The sequence below is a fragment of the Odocoileus virginianus genome, chromosome 14 (genome assembly GCF_023699985.2).
Source record: "Odocoileus virginianus isolate 20LAN1187 ecotype Illinois chromosome 14, Ovbor_1.2, whole genome shotgun sequence".
NCBI classification, from domain to species: Eukaryota; Metazoa; Chordata; class Mammalia; order Artiodactyla; family Cervidae; genus Odocoileus; species Odocoileus virginianus.
In genome coordinates, this window is record NC_069687.1 from 24,732,272 (window position 1) to 24,745,380 (window position 13,109).

A 13,109-nucleotide genomic window follows, 5' to 3' on the forward strand; every position below is an offset into this window, starting at 1 on the left:
AAAAAGAGATTATCAAAGTGTTGAAATATTTAAGCATTAGAAATTCAGAATTTTAAGAAAATTCTCAAGCAACCTTTAAAGTAAAATATATGATTTGAATTAGTTGAGTATATTAGAAAGTGCTGCCCCTGTCAGGCATAAAATGAGGAAAGGAATATTAATTGTTGCCAATAGGAGTAAGCATGTGTGTGTGTGTAAAAGGAAATACAAAAGGGACAAGCAGTAAAAATGATTTAACTAAAGGTGTTGGTTTGCAAAGTTATAAAATATAAGCATGACTCTGAAAAGAACTCATTCTATCAGTTATGGAAATGTCTTAGATGCCAAAGGGATTTAGTTTGATGACAAAGGTATTATAAAATAAGGCATTTTGTAAAATGAATTAAAGCAGGCACACAAGCTCAGAGTAGAGAAATGGAAGGTCCTAGAAAAAAGTAAACACTGCAGTAGAAACTGAAGTCTTCATATCTGGACACAGGACAGACTGGATACTATCTGCAAATGCAAAAGAAAAGTCTAGGGAAAAAAGAGGCACAGGAGTAAAAAGAAGGCAACTTTTCTTTTCTGACTGTTAAACTTGTGTGATTAGGGGAAAATTAAAGTGAAAATACTTTGAAAGTAACTTTGAGTAAATAACAACAGAAACAAAAACTCAGAGCACCAGTTGTAAATATGTGGGTTATGGTCACAAAGGTGATGTGTGTGTGTGTGTGTGTGTGTGTGCTGTGATGTCTGACTCTTTGCAACACCCTGGACCATAGCCCACCAGGATCCTCTGCCCATGGGATTTTCCAGGCAAGAATACTGAAATGGGTTGTCATTCTCTTCTGCAGGGGATCTTCCCCACCCAGCAATTAAACCAATGTCTCCTGTGTTTCCTGCATTGGCAGGCAGATTCTTTACCATTGAGCCACCTAGGAAACCCATAAAAAGGTGATAGTTAAAACATAAAAGATGAGCAATTTGGGAGAAGTATTCAGTGAGAAGGATGGAGCAGTGAGCTTAGATTATTTTTTGGACAATAAACTCAGAAAAAATATCATACACTACTCAAGAGAAACTTGCTTACTAGTGAAAAATCTGTGCCATAGCAAACCACCCCAAGAGTCTACACCTAAGAAAATAAATGATTTAAATACTTTTACTACCTGGCTGTACTATATTACTAATTGCACTAACTGAGTAACTATTTGTGTAACTGCTATAAAATGAACTAAATTTCAGAAATAAACTGACTTGTGGACTCTGGGAGAAGGCGAGGGTGGGATGTTTCAAGAGAACAGCATTGAAACATGTATATTATCTAGGGTGAAACAGATCACCAGCCCAGGTTGGGTGCATGAGACAAGTGCTCGGGCCTGGTGCACTGGGAAGACCCAGAGGGATCGGGTGAAGAGGGAGGTGGGAGGGGGGACCGGGATGGGGAATACATGTAAATCCATGGCTAATTCATTTCAATGTATGACAAAAACTACTGTAATGATGTAAAGTAATTAGCCTCCAACTAATAAAAATAAATGGAAAAAGAAAAAAAAAATATGGCATTCATTGAGTCAAAAGTTAAGTTGAAACGAAATATGTAGAAAAGCATTCATTTTAAATTGCACTTTAACTTCTGGGATTGAAAATATTTTTCACATTTATAGCAAAATTCATTCAACTGTATCTATATTACAAGAGAACAAAACCAGAGTGGTATAATTCAAAAATTGCAGAGTCAGGAAACTTTCTATTTGATACATTTCTAGAATTTGATTAAGGATATCTGGCATAATATAGATGTGATATTTTCATTTTATGTTTGTTCTTATTTAGTACATCATATTAAAAGACAAGAATAGTACATAGTATTTAGTATTTAATACATAGTATTAAAGGCATAGTATTCATGCCATTTCAAGTGAAAAATTTAGAATTAAAAATTATTAAAAATTATTTATGACTTGTAACTATTAAAACAATAATCATGGCTAATTCAGGTTATGAAATAAGCCTACTGACAGATTTAGCTTTGCAGATAAATTATGTATAAGATAAAGAAAACAAGAACCCATTTGACCAATTTGCTATTTCAAATAAAGATACACCAGTAATTTATCTTAATGTTAATGAAAATTGAGTATTTTTGTATCATTGTAAAAAGACTTTGAAAAGTTTCATAAGTGCACATGGAAATTCACTCTGCCACTACTTCAAATAGGCAAATAGGAAAATGGTGAAAAATCATTTACATAATGGACAAATGTAAATTCATTCTAGTTTTAGAGAGAAGCTCCCTGCTGTCTTTATTATATTATGCTTTCCTGCTGCTACATGAGCTCACACAAAATGGAAAAAAAAAATAATAATAATAACATTGTTCAGTTATAAGTTTGAAGCAAAGGAACATCAGTGCAACGTTCCATTGATTTCTTCACCCCTAAAATCTCAGCTCATGAATTATCCTTGCTACAGATATTTGACACATAAAATCATTTGCTTGAAAAATAAACTATATGGAATGGCATATATGAGAATCCAGCTTTAACTGCTAACTTTACAGAATTTAAGATAAAGGAAATTACATTTTATTGTGGTTGCTCATGATTGTTTGTTCAATGAGTTGTCACAGAATCCAATTTCCACATTACCCATTTTCTGTGTAACGGATTGATTCCTTTGTTTCATTTATGGGGAAGTGATACTTCTACAGTCTTCTTAACTTATTATAAAATGTATTTCCTAAATCACAAGTCTTATGGAGGATGAAACTTATCTGTTTACATAATTGCACTTGCTCAGTTTTAATCAGTCATAAGTGTGTGCCTTGGCAGCAAGTTGACAGTGTGAGAAACATATTTCTAGCAATATTTATTTCATGACACAATCATGTCTCACATAAATAAAATGAAAATAATCTTAATAAAATTTAGGAAATAAATACAAAATAAGCACAAATACAACATTTATAACCCAAAGAAACTCAGTGTTCTAGAATTACTCTGTCAACTGATATAAATCAAATGCTAAATTCCCTCTCCCCTTATTCTGTGACTAAAGAGTATGCTAGCATAGTGGTGATGAGCCTAGTCCACCTACTCTGACACTGCAATTTTCATTCATATGAATTTTGATCTCTGTCAAGTTTCTTAATTTTTTTCACCAAACTCTTCACTGAAAACAGAGGAAGCAACAGTTTTTAACTCATCTATTAGAGTGACAATTAAATGATAATCCAAGTAAAGCATGTCAACACTACGTGGGTCAGATAGTGTGCATTAATTTTGGCAATCATTATCATTGTTTGTATTATTACAACTACCACTATTGTTGTTGGTTTTATTACTCTAATTATATTTTAAATTTTTCCAAAGGAGTCCTAATCCAGTTCAACCTGAAATCAGCAAATCTGAGGCTTATCTTTTGCAATTACTGACTTTCTACAACTAATGTGTCCTTACTCTCCAAATTGTTAACAACAAATTGATAACAACTTTGATTATATGCCTTAAACAAATAAGGTTGGGGCATAAGGTATTGGATTGCAGCCTGCAGGCCTACAAAGCCTGTACTTGTCCAACTTCAAGATTTAAAAAAAACAAAAAGAGTCCAAAATAAGTGACGAAGATGGCAACGGTTTTACTTCTGAAGCAAGTCCTGGAGCAACACCCCACCATGTGCAGTAGACAGCCAACAGCACATGGTACAGTCATTGCTCCTGGGTCGGGGGGAAGGAAGGATTGCAAGTTACAGGGTGAACTGACTTCAGTTTGGCTCATTGACTATCAGTGAATCTAACATTAGGGCATACCCTCTCCTATTTCCTTTGATAAGAACAATCTCTAGCTGGAGCCATTGTTTCCCCATGTATTTGCCATGAAGTGATGAGACTGGATGCCATAATCTTACTTTTCTGAATGTTGAGCTTTAAGCCAACTTTTTCACTCTCTCTTTCACTTTCATCAAGAGGCTCTTTAGTTCTTCTTCCCTTTCTGCCATAAGGGTGGTGTCATCTGCATATCTAAGGATACTGATATTTTTCCCAGCAACTTGATTCCAGCTTGTGCTTCATCCAGCTCAGCATTTCTCATGATGTACTCTGCATATAAGTTTAATAAGCAGGGTGACAATATACAGCCTTGATGTACTCCTTTCCCAATTTGGAACCACTATGTTTCTCCATGTCCAGTACTAACTGTTGTTTCTTGCCTGCCTACAGATTTCTCAGGAGGTAGGTCAGGTGGTCTGGTATTCTCACCTATTGAAGAATTTCCCACAATTTGTTGTGATCCACACAGTTGAAGGCTTTGGCATAGTCAATAAAGCAGAAGTAGATGATTTTCTGGAACTCTCTTGCTTTTTTGACAATCCAGCAGATATTGGCAATTTAATCTCTGATTCCTCTGCCCCTTCTAAATCCAGCTTGAACATCAGGTAGTTCATGGATCACGCACTGTTGAAACTTGGCTTGGACAATTTTGAGCATTACTTTGCTAGTGAGATGAGTCCAATTTTGCAGTAGTTTGAACATTCTTTGGCAATGCCTTTCTTTGGGATTGGAATGAAAACTGACCTTTTCCAGTCCAGTGGCCACTGCTGAGTTTTCCAAATTTACTGGCATATTGAGTGCAGAACTTTCACAGCATCATCTTTCAGGATTTGAAATGGCTCAATTACAATTCCATCACCTCCACTAGCTTTGTTCACAGTGATGCTCCCTAAGGCCTACTTGACTTCACATTCCAGGATGTCTGGCTCTAGATGAGTGATCACACCATCATGGTTATTTGTGTCATGAAGATCTTTTGTGTATAGTTCTGTGTATTTTTGCCACCTCTTCTTAATATCTTCTGCTTCTGTTAGGTCCATACCATTTCTGTCCTTTATTGTGCCCATCTTTGCATTAAGTGTTCCTTTGGTATCTCTAATTTTCTTGAAGAAATCTCTAGTCTTTCCCATTCTATTGCTTTCCTCTATTTCTTTACATCAATCACTGAGGAAGCCATTCTATGGTGAATGAAGGGTGAATTAAACAAATGATATATTTAAATTATCTGGTTAAATGAAAATGATTTTTATGTTAAAATTCATAGAAGTCTTAAGTCACTTAACAAAATTTATCATTGGAGCAAAAGTGTTTTGGGTAGCAAGACAAGCACCACAAAGAGGAAACAAGGACTAAAGAGTTGGGAGCCACAGCAATCAAGGCAGGCTCTGCCAAATAGATGGGGAAACAACAGAAACAGTGACAGACTTTATTTTTTGGGGGTTTCAAAATCACAGCAGCTGGTGAGTGCAGCCATGAAATTAAAAGATGCTTGCTCCTTGGAAGAAAAGCTAATATCAACCTAGACAGCCTATTAAAAAGCAGAGCTATTATCTTGCCACCAAAGTTCCACCTGGTCAAAGTTATGGTTTTTCCAGTAGTTATGTATGGATGTGAGAGTTGGGCCATAAAGAAAGCTGAATGCTGAAGAATTGATGCTTTTGAACTGTGTTGTTGGAGAAGATGCTTGAGAGTCCCTTGGACTGCAAGGAGATCCAGCCAGTCCATCCTAAAGGAAATCAGTCCTGAATATTCATTGGAAGGACTGATGCTGAAGCCGAAACTCCAATACTTTGGCCCCCTGATGTGAACAGCTGACTCATTGGAAAAGGCCCTGATGCTGGGAAAGATCGAAGGTGAGAGGAGAAGTGGCCAACAGAAGATGAGATGGTTGGAGGGCATCTCTCACTCGAAGGACATGAGTTTGAGTAATCTTCTGGAGTTGGTGATGGACAGGGATGCCTGGCATGCTGCAGTCCACAGGATCACACATCATTGGACATGACTGAGCAACTGAACTGAACTGATCTAGCTGGAACCTGAGGCCAGTATGTAGGAAGATCACAGACATCTGAGTGGAGTGTAGGTGAAGCAGGTACTTGTCTAGCTGGAAATATCCAAAGAGCAACAGAAGAGCTACCCTAGTGGCCTGACCACACTGGAGGGAACACTTAATCAAACACAAAACAACAAATGACTTAACTGTGGAATCTCTGTTTTCCTTATCTTACTCAATTAATCTATAGAACCCAATCATCTCCTTGTAATCCATCATAGCCTTTTGCACTCACATTTTTTTTTTTTTTAATTTCAAATTACTCGACATTCTAGGCTTCTCACTGGTTTTGCTCAGTCACTAAGTCATGTCCTATTCCTTACAACCCCAAGGACTGCAGCATGCCAGGCTTTCCTGTCCTTCACTATCTCCCAGAGTTTGCTCAGAATCATGTCCATTGTGTTGGTGATGCCATCAACCATTTCATCCTGCACCCCTTCTCCTCTTGCCCTCACTCTTTCCCAGCATCAGGGTCTTTTCTAATGAGTCGGCTCTTTGCACCAAGTGGCCAAAATATTGGAGCTTCATCTTCAGAATCAGTCCTTCCAATGAATATTCAGGGTTGATTTCCTTTTGGATCAACTAGTTTGATCTCCCTGCAGTCCAAGGGAATCTCAAAAATCTTCTCCAGCACCACAATTGGAAAGCATCAATTCTTCAGCAGTCAGCCTTCATTGTGGTCCAACTCTCAGATCCATACATGACTACTGGAAAAACCATAACTTTGACTATGTAGACCTTTGTTTGACCTTAAGCAAACAATTATCAGGCAAATGACACATCTTTTTGGAGATGGACTGGATATTAGATGACTAAACTGCTGCTTCCCTTTCATTCATCCTTCCTTGGAGATGGAGATAACTTCCATTGGGAATGCCTCAAAATTCTTGAGTGTGGGGTAATGGAACAGCAGCTGATAAATTCATGCTTCTCAAAGACTAGAGGGAAAAAAAAAATCCTTTTAGGTGAAAGTTAATTTAATATTTATTATTTCTTCCGAACATTTTTCATTTCTTGATTTACTTAAAACAGACTTCCCCCTTCCCCCTCCACAGGGCTAGTACTGTCAGGAAGCATGCTTTATTGGAGAGGAACATAGTTTAGGAGCAGGGTGCCTGGGAGGCAGAGCCTGGCTTGATTACTCTGGCGCCCAACTCTTTAAACTTTGTTTCTCCTCTTTGTGGTGCTTGTCTTGCTTCCCAAAATATTTTTGCTCCAATGATAAATTCTGTTAAGTGGCTTAAGATGTCTATGAATTTTAACATAAAAATCATTTTCCTTCAACCAGATGATTTAAAAAATAGCATTTTTCTAATTCAGCCTCCATTCAGTATAGAAATTTTTAAATTCAAATTTTCATATTCATGTATTTTATTAGCAGCAGTTAGTTTCCTTGAGATAAACCCAGTTCATGACAAGCATCTCAGGCTACAAGAAAACTGGCTACACTGTGTTAAAATGTTTCATCTCTATTCAGGTAAGGTATCAAAAACAAGTGATTTCTCATGATGAAAATTATATATAGGAACTGTTATAGCTTTGTTCCCAAATTCCAAAGCTCAATTCTATGAGTCATTTACACCAGCCTGCAAAATGTTCCATACAACATCTCTTTTCTGCCATAGACACTTAAGCAGAATTGAATCTGTTGGGTCATATGGCCCAAGCAGCAGAACAGCTTTGTTGGCAGATGGACTTTTTGCAGAAACTTATTCTTAGCCTCACTCAAAACTGGCAGTTTTTCAGGATACTCAGTAAATGGGAGAGAATAATACAGCAAAGTGAGATATATATGGCATTGCAAATCTAAAGAGACCCATAGACTACTAAAACTTTTCTTTATAATAGAGGAACAAGATACAGCAGCTTATCTTTCATCTTGGAAGGAAGATTTCAACATACCCATGAGGTGGACCCCTCAGAAATGTAACCAATGTGGCAAGGTCCCTGAATTTTGTGGGATGCATTTCCCAAACTTTAGAATACATGTCTTACCAAAGCCTCTAGAGCAGCTGTTACTTTCTCTTCAGCAGATGCAAAATTATTATAAGTATAGTGGATAAACATGACATCATCTTGAATTGAGAGATGTTTCAAGTCTTTACAGACTAATCTATGACAGAAAGCTTACTAGTCGGTGTAACCCAGATCTAGAAGAGTACAGTTGTATATCTGACTCTGTCTGCTGAAAGTAAACTACTTATTATGTTCTTTGCTCAAAACTTTAGAGGGAAAAAAAAAAAAAAAACAACACTTTCCACATCTATTATTGACTATCAGTTGACAGGGGATATAATAGTTTGCTCCAGCAATGAAACTACATCTAGATTCAGTTCAGTTCAGTCATTCAGTCATTCAGTCATGTCCAACTCTTTGCAAACCAATGGACTACAGCACACTAGGCTTCTCTGTCCATCTAGATTAGCAGATACAGTTGGAATCACTGCATGATTATATTTTCAATAATCTCACTTCATAATAGTAATTTACATCTGTCCTCTGTATAAGCAAAATAGTTAAGTGGAAGGAACTGTGGTAAGAATCGACTTCAGCATCTTAGGAGCTTGATAGTGGCATTAATCTCCGAAATTCCTCATGGGATATGGTGTTGTTTCTGGTCTTATATTTCATATATAAAAGAAGATCTAGGGGATTCCATTTGGCTTTCCCTTTCATAACAATGCCCTTTCCATGGATAAGAGAACCAGGTCACTTACTGATAATGTTAGCTAATTATGTATTTTTAAATTCAGAAACTGGCCATAGGATGGGTTTTAGGCACCTATTGGGTCTACTATGAAATGGACATACTCCATTGATTATCTGACCTTCATAAGCCTCTACTGATTAACATTTCACAGTGCTATTTTAATTACTAGGAGTCAGGGAGAGTTCGGAGTCAGTGTCAAATATCTTTGAAAAATCTGATGGGTTCACCTTCACCAGAGCAGAGTAACCACAGTAAATATTTGCAGATCTTTAGGAGAAAGCTAGGAGAAATATTAACAATATCCATGTTTGGCCATATAGCTAGGTCTTTCCTCAAGAGGACTCAGTCTTCTCTTCATCAAAATAATTCTGGTTACCTTAATTTGGTTGAATCTCTTCTGTAGCTGTATTGTGCTTTAACACATTATATTTAACACATTTGCAGATTTTTACCTTTACAAAGTTAATAGACTACTCATCTATTTTTGTTCTAGGTATATGATGATGAACTATTCAAAATCAAAACCTTTGCAGCATAGACTATTGTGATTCCTGCTTCAGTTCTGCCCTTCGTTAGAGTTACTGTTATTCTTTTTTCTCCAGGGATTAAGTCCCTCTGTTTGGAATGCCATTATCCCCATTGAATTCTGGAAGCCTAGTTCCATTACAGTAGTTCTTGCATACATTTCTGACCTATAGGAAGTAATCACAAAGGAATTCATTGAGAACATTGAGGACTCCACATGAATATATTTCTTTTAGACTTAATGAAGGAAGTGTATCTTGGTCTACCTGAGGGGTACTTTTGAAGATAAATAATCATGACATAATAAATCCATTCTACCATTTTGATGTCACTAAAAGGTTATATCCCTCAATAATATGACCAAGAGTTTCTATCATTTAGTTAAATTAAATGTAGGCACTTTTTGGTCCCAGATTTTAGTCAACTGCAAAGCAAAATGCTAAAGCTATTTCTATTTTCTTGATTTAAAATACAGAATTCAGAATCTTTGCTAAGTGAGACCTTATTAATCTACTTAGTTTGAGTCAAATTTGTATTTCTTCTACCTTAATTGAACTTTAGAATTGTTTCTCACTTGTTTACTTAGATTTTTAAATATAAAATGTTAAAATCATACTTGAAAAAATTTTGATATGTATAATATATGTATTTTTTATGTTACACTTTGTACATTGCCTTCTGGGCCTTGTTGGAACTTGAGTCTGGTTATAGATCTATGAGTATTAATAATAGTTGGAGATAGGTTGGGAATTAGCAGTTTCTTCTTGCAAAGAAACCGTCTCTGTGGGGAGGAAATTATAGTTTCTTTAATCAAGAGGAAACTAACCTCCTCAGACAGAAGTTTAAGAGATAATTCTAAAAGAAAGGAAGTTTATGAGAGTTTAAACATCTAACTTTCCAATCATATTTGGAATCTTTCCATATGCCTCACTCCCAATATTTAGAGCCCCAGTCCTTCCCAATCAAAGCTCTAAATATTTTATCATAACAATTCTTGCAAACTTGGGAATTCAATTTACATTGTGATTCAGCCACCTGTAACTTTATAATTTAGGAATGATTTTCATAAATATAAGCACTATAGCTATATAAGATGATTTTTTTTTTGTATGGTAGTCATAGAAGTTTTCAGCTCCCTTATAGGCAATGTGGGCAGGAAAATAGTACTGTGAACTCATCATCTTTTTTTTTTTTGCTCCAAGTTTTACAGCCCAATTATGAATCCATAGAAATGAAGAAACACAAACAAAAACTTCTTAGTGTAAAAAAATAATCTGCTACATAGTTCTGTATTCCAAATTTCTTGCCAAGTACTTCATTTAGCTAAGCTATAATTATGTAGGGAAGAATTTTGGAAAAAGACAGTGTCAGTCCAACTGAATTGGCACAGTAAAAATCCACTATGCAGTGGTCCATCTAGAAATAATATTTGATTGAAGAGATTTTTTGGGGATAAGGGTAGGGATTTCTTCTTGTGTCAATTTTTGTAGGCTGTGTTTTTCCAGAAATTAACAAAAAATAATCTTAAATTGATTTACTGACCCAGGGCATTGGCTCTTAAATGGGGGAGAGGGGGCGGTGGCTAATTTGCTCCCAAGGGAGCATTTGGTGGTGTGTGGGAACATTTTTATTTGTCATAACAGGATTTTTCCTATTGACATTTAGCACCTAGAAACCAGGATGATGCTAACTTTCCTGCACTGTGGAAGACATCGTTCCCATCAACCAAACCTTATTTGATCCAAAGTGGTATAGTGCCAAGGTTGAAAAACATCAGTCTAAAATGTTTTGCGATATATTTCAATATAAAATTTTAAATCTACTGCATACTTTGTATGTTATTTTTTTCTTTGTTACCTCTGTGGCTTTCTTATTTTACTTAAATCTTGGTCTGAAAATTTTTGATTTCTTGGAAATATTATGAAAACATCTCAGACTTTGAGTTTACAGAAAAACTCAATATAATATGCACAGTTTTAAATGGTGCTATTGATCTAGGGAGTAGATTCAGAGAATTATGTCACTTGAATCTCTATAGAAATTAATTTCATCTTGCTCTAAAAGGATTTTGTTTGTGTCAGAAGCAAATCTGACATGAATTGTAGGATATCTATGAAGGTAGATAAAGGCTAGAAGGCTAGGAACTTACTAAATCATTAGAACAGACTGTATGAATATTTTTTTGTCTTTTTAACTCATATATATAGGTATGTGTGGTGGTGATTCTGTTACTTGCTTTAATTTTAGTATCCACTTAGTAACATTAAGAGAGAGAGGAAACATACAGCTCTCATCCAACTACATCAGTGATACCACCTTCCACAAAGAACATTGTTATTTGATCCAGTTCAGATGCATATGCACTAGAAAGAAATGTGGGGCTTGGGAAAGTGTGCCAGAAGACGATTACAATATAAGGTAGGGAAGAGAATGTATTAATTTATAGTTTTCTACTATGAAAGCAATGGAAAAAAATGTTTACTACTGGGGAGATGCATTTTAAACTGGGCCTTGACATTTATTTCATGGTTGGAGACAGCCAGGAAGAACAGAGCAGTGTGAAGGAACAGATAATGAAAATGTATGAAAACATCTGAGTATTCTTTTCATGGTAGATTTCACAGATTCAAACTTCCAGTAATTTTTTTCTTTCTTCTTTTAAGTAGAGTTATAGTAAGCTTATTTTTATTATTATTTTTTACAATCAGTTTATTTATTTTTCTTCATTTATTTTTATTAGTTGGAGGCTAATTACAATAGTGTAGTGGTTTTTGCCATACGTTGACATGCAGTAAGCTTAATGCACACATATTCAGCAGTAAAACTGTTTAGATAGTGATATAACAGACAGTTATCTATGTTTTAACTTATGAGCTTACAACTTAATTTTAGTTAGAGTTCTGATGAAACTCTCTAACTGTATTCACTGTTGTCCTTTCTAATTAGCATGAATTGGTGTTAGTGTTAGTGTATGCCCCGATATTCTTTGGAAGAACTGATGCTGAAGCTCCAATACTTTGACCACCTGAAGTGAAGAGCTGACTCTGGAAAAGACCTCGATGCCAGGAAAGATTAAAGGTAAAAGGAGAAGAGGATGGCAGAGGATGAGATAGTTAGATAACATCACTGCTTCAATCGACTTGAATCTGAGAAAACTCCAAGAGAGAGTGAAGGACAGGAAAACCTGGAGTGCTGCTGTCCATGGGGTTGCAAAGAGTTAAATACTAGTCAGGACTTAAAGACATCAACAAGTGAATGGGAGTGACAGAAAACCTTTCAAGAACTTATAGACAAGTCCTTCCTTCTTCATTTCCCATACCTACCATTCCTTCCTTTCTTTCTTTCTCTCTTCACAATTTATTATGAGCAAGTAACAAAAAACATGATAGGAAAAATGTAGCTTCTATCTTGGGAAACATTTTCAAATCTCTTGGTTCAGCATTGAGATTACTTGCCATCATTTGCAGCTAAGCTCTAGTGTTCACTTCCACATTGTTATTCTGTTTACACACTGACTCTCAAGTGGTTTCTCAAATTCTTTTTCTATTTTCTTAGTTAGGTTTATGTCATTTGGAACAATTTACCATGTGTTATTTATCTCTGGGGGAATCTTAGAAAAAAAATTGTATTTAATGCTTCATTATTTTTTTTTTTTTAATGATCTGGAAATCAACTCTGCACTTAGACATTTTTTGTTTTATCTAGAAATATTTTTGGAGCATGGATTAGATGTTAGGGATTCTTCACAATTACTTTGACAATAATTAGATTCCATTAATAAAGTGACATAATTTATTTAGAAATTCAATATCACCACCCAGGAATAGGATGACCAACCAAGGACACCATCGAAGACAGGAAAAACATAATTAAGTAAATCCCATTTATAGAGCATCCTTGAAGAATTTTGGCCTGTGAACTCTACAAAGACCCGCTAAAGTAATATGTCTATATGCAACATTTTTCCCTCCAGAATTCTTTCTTCATTTTTTACAATGATATTTTTGTATTTT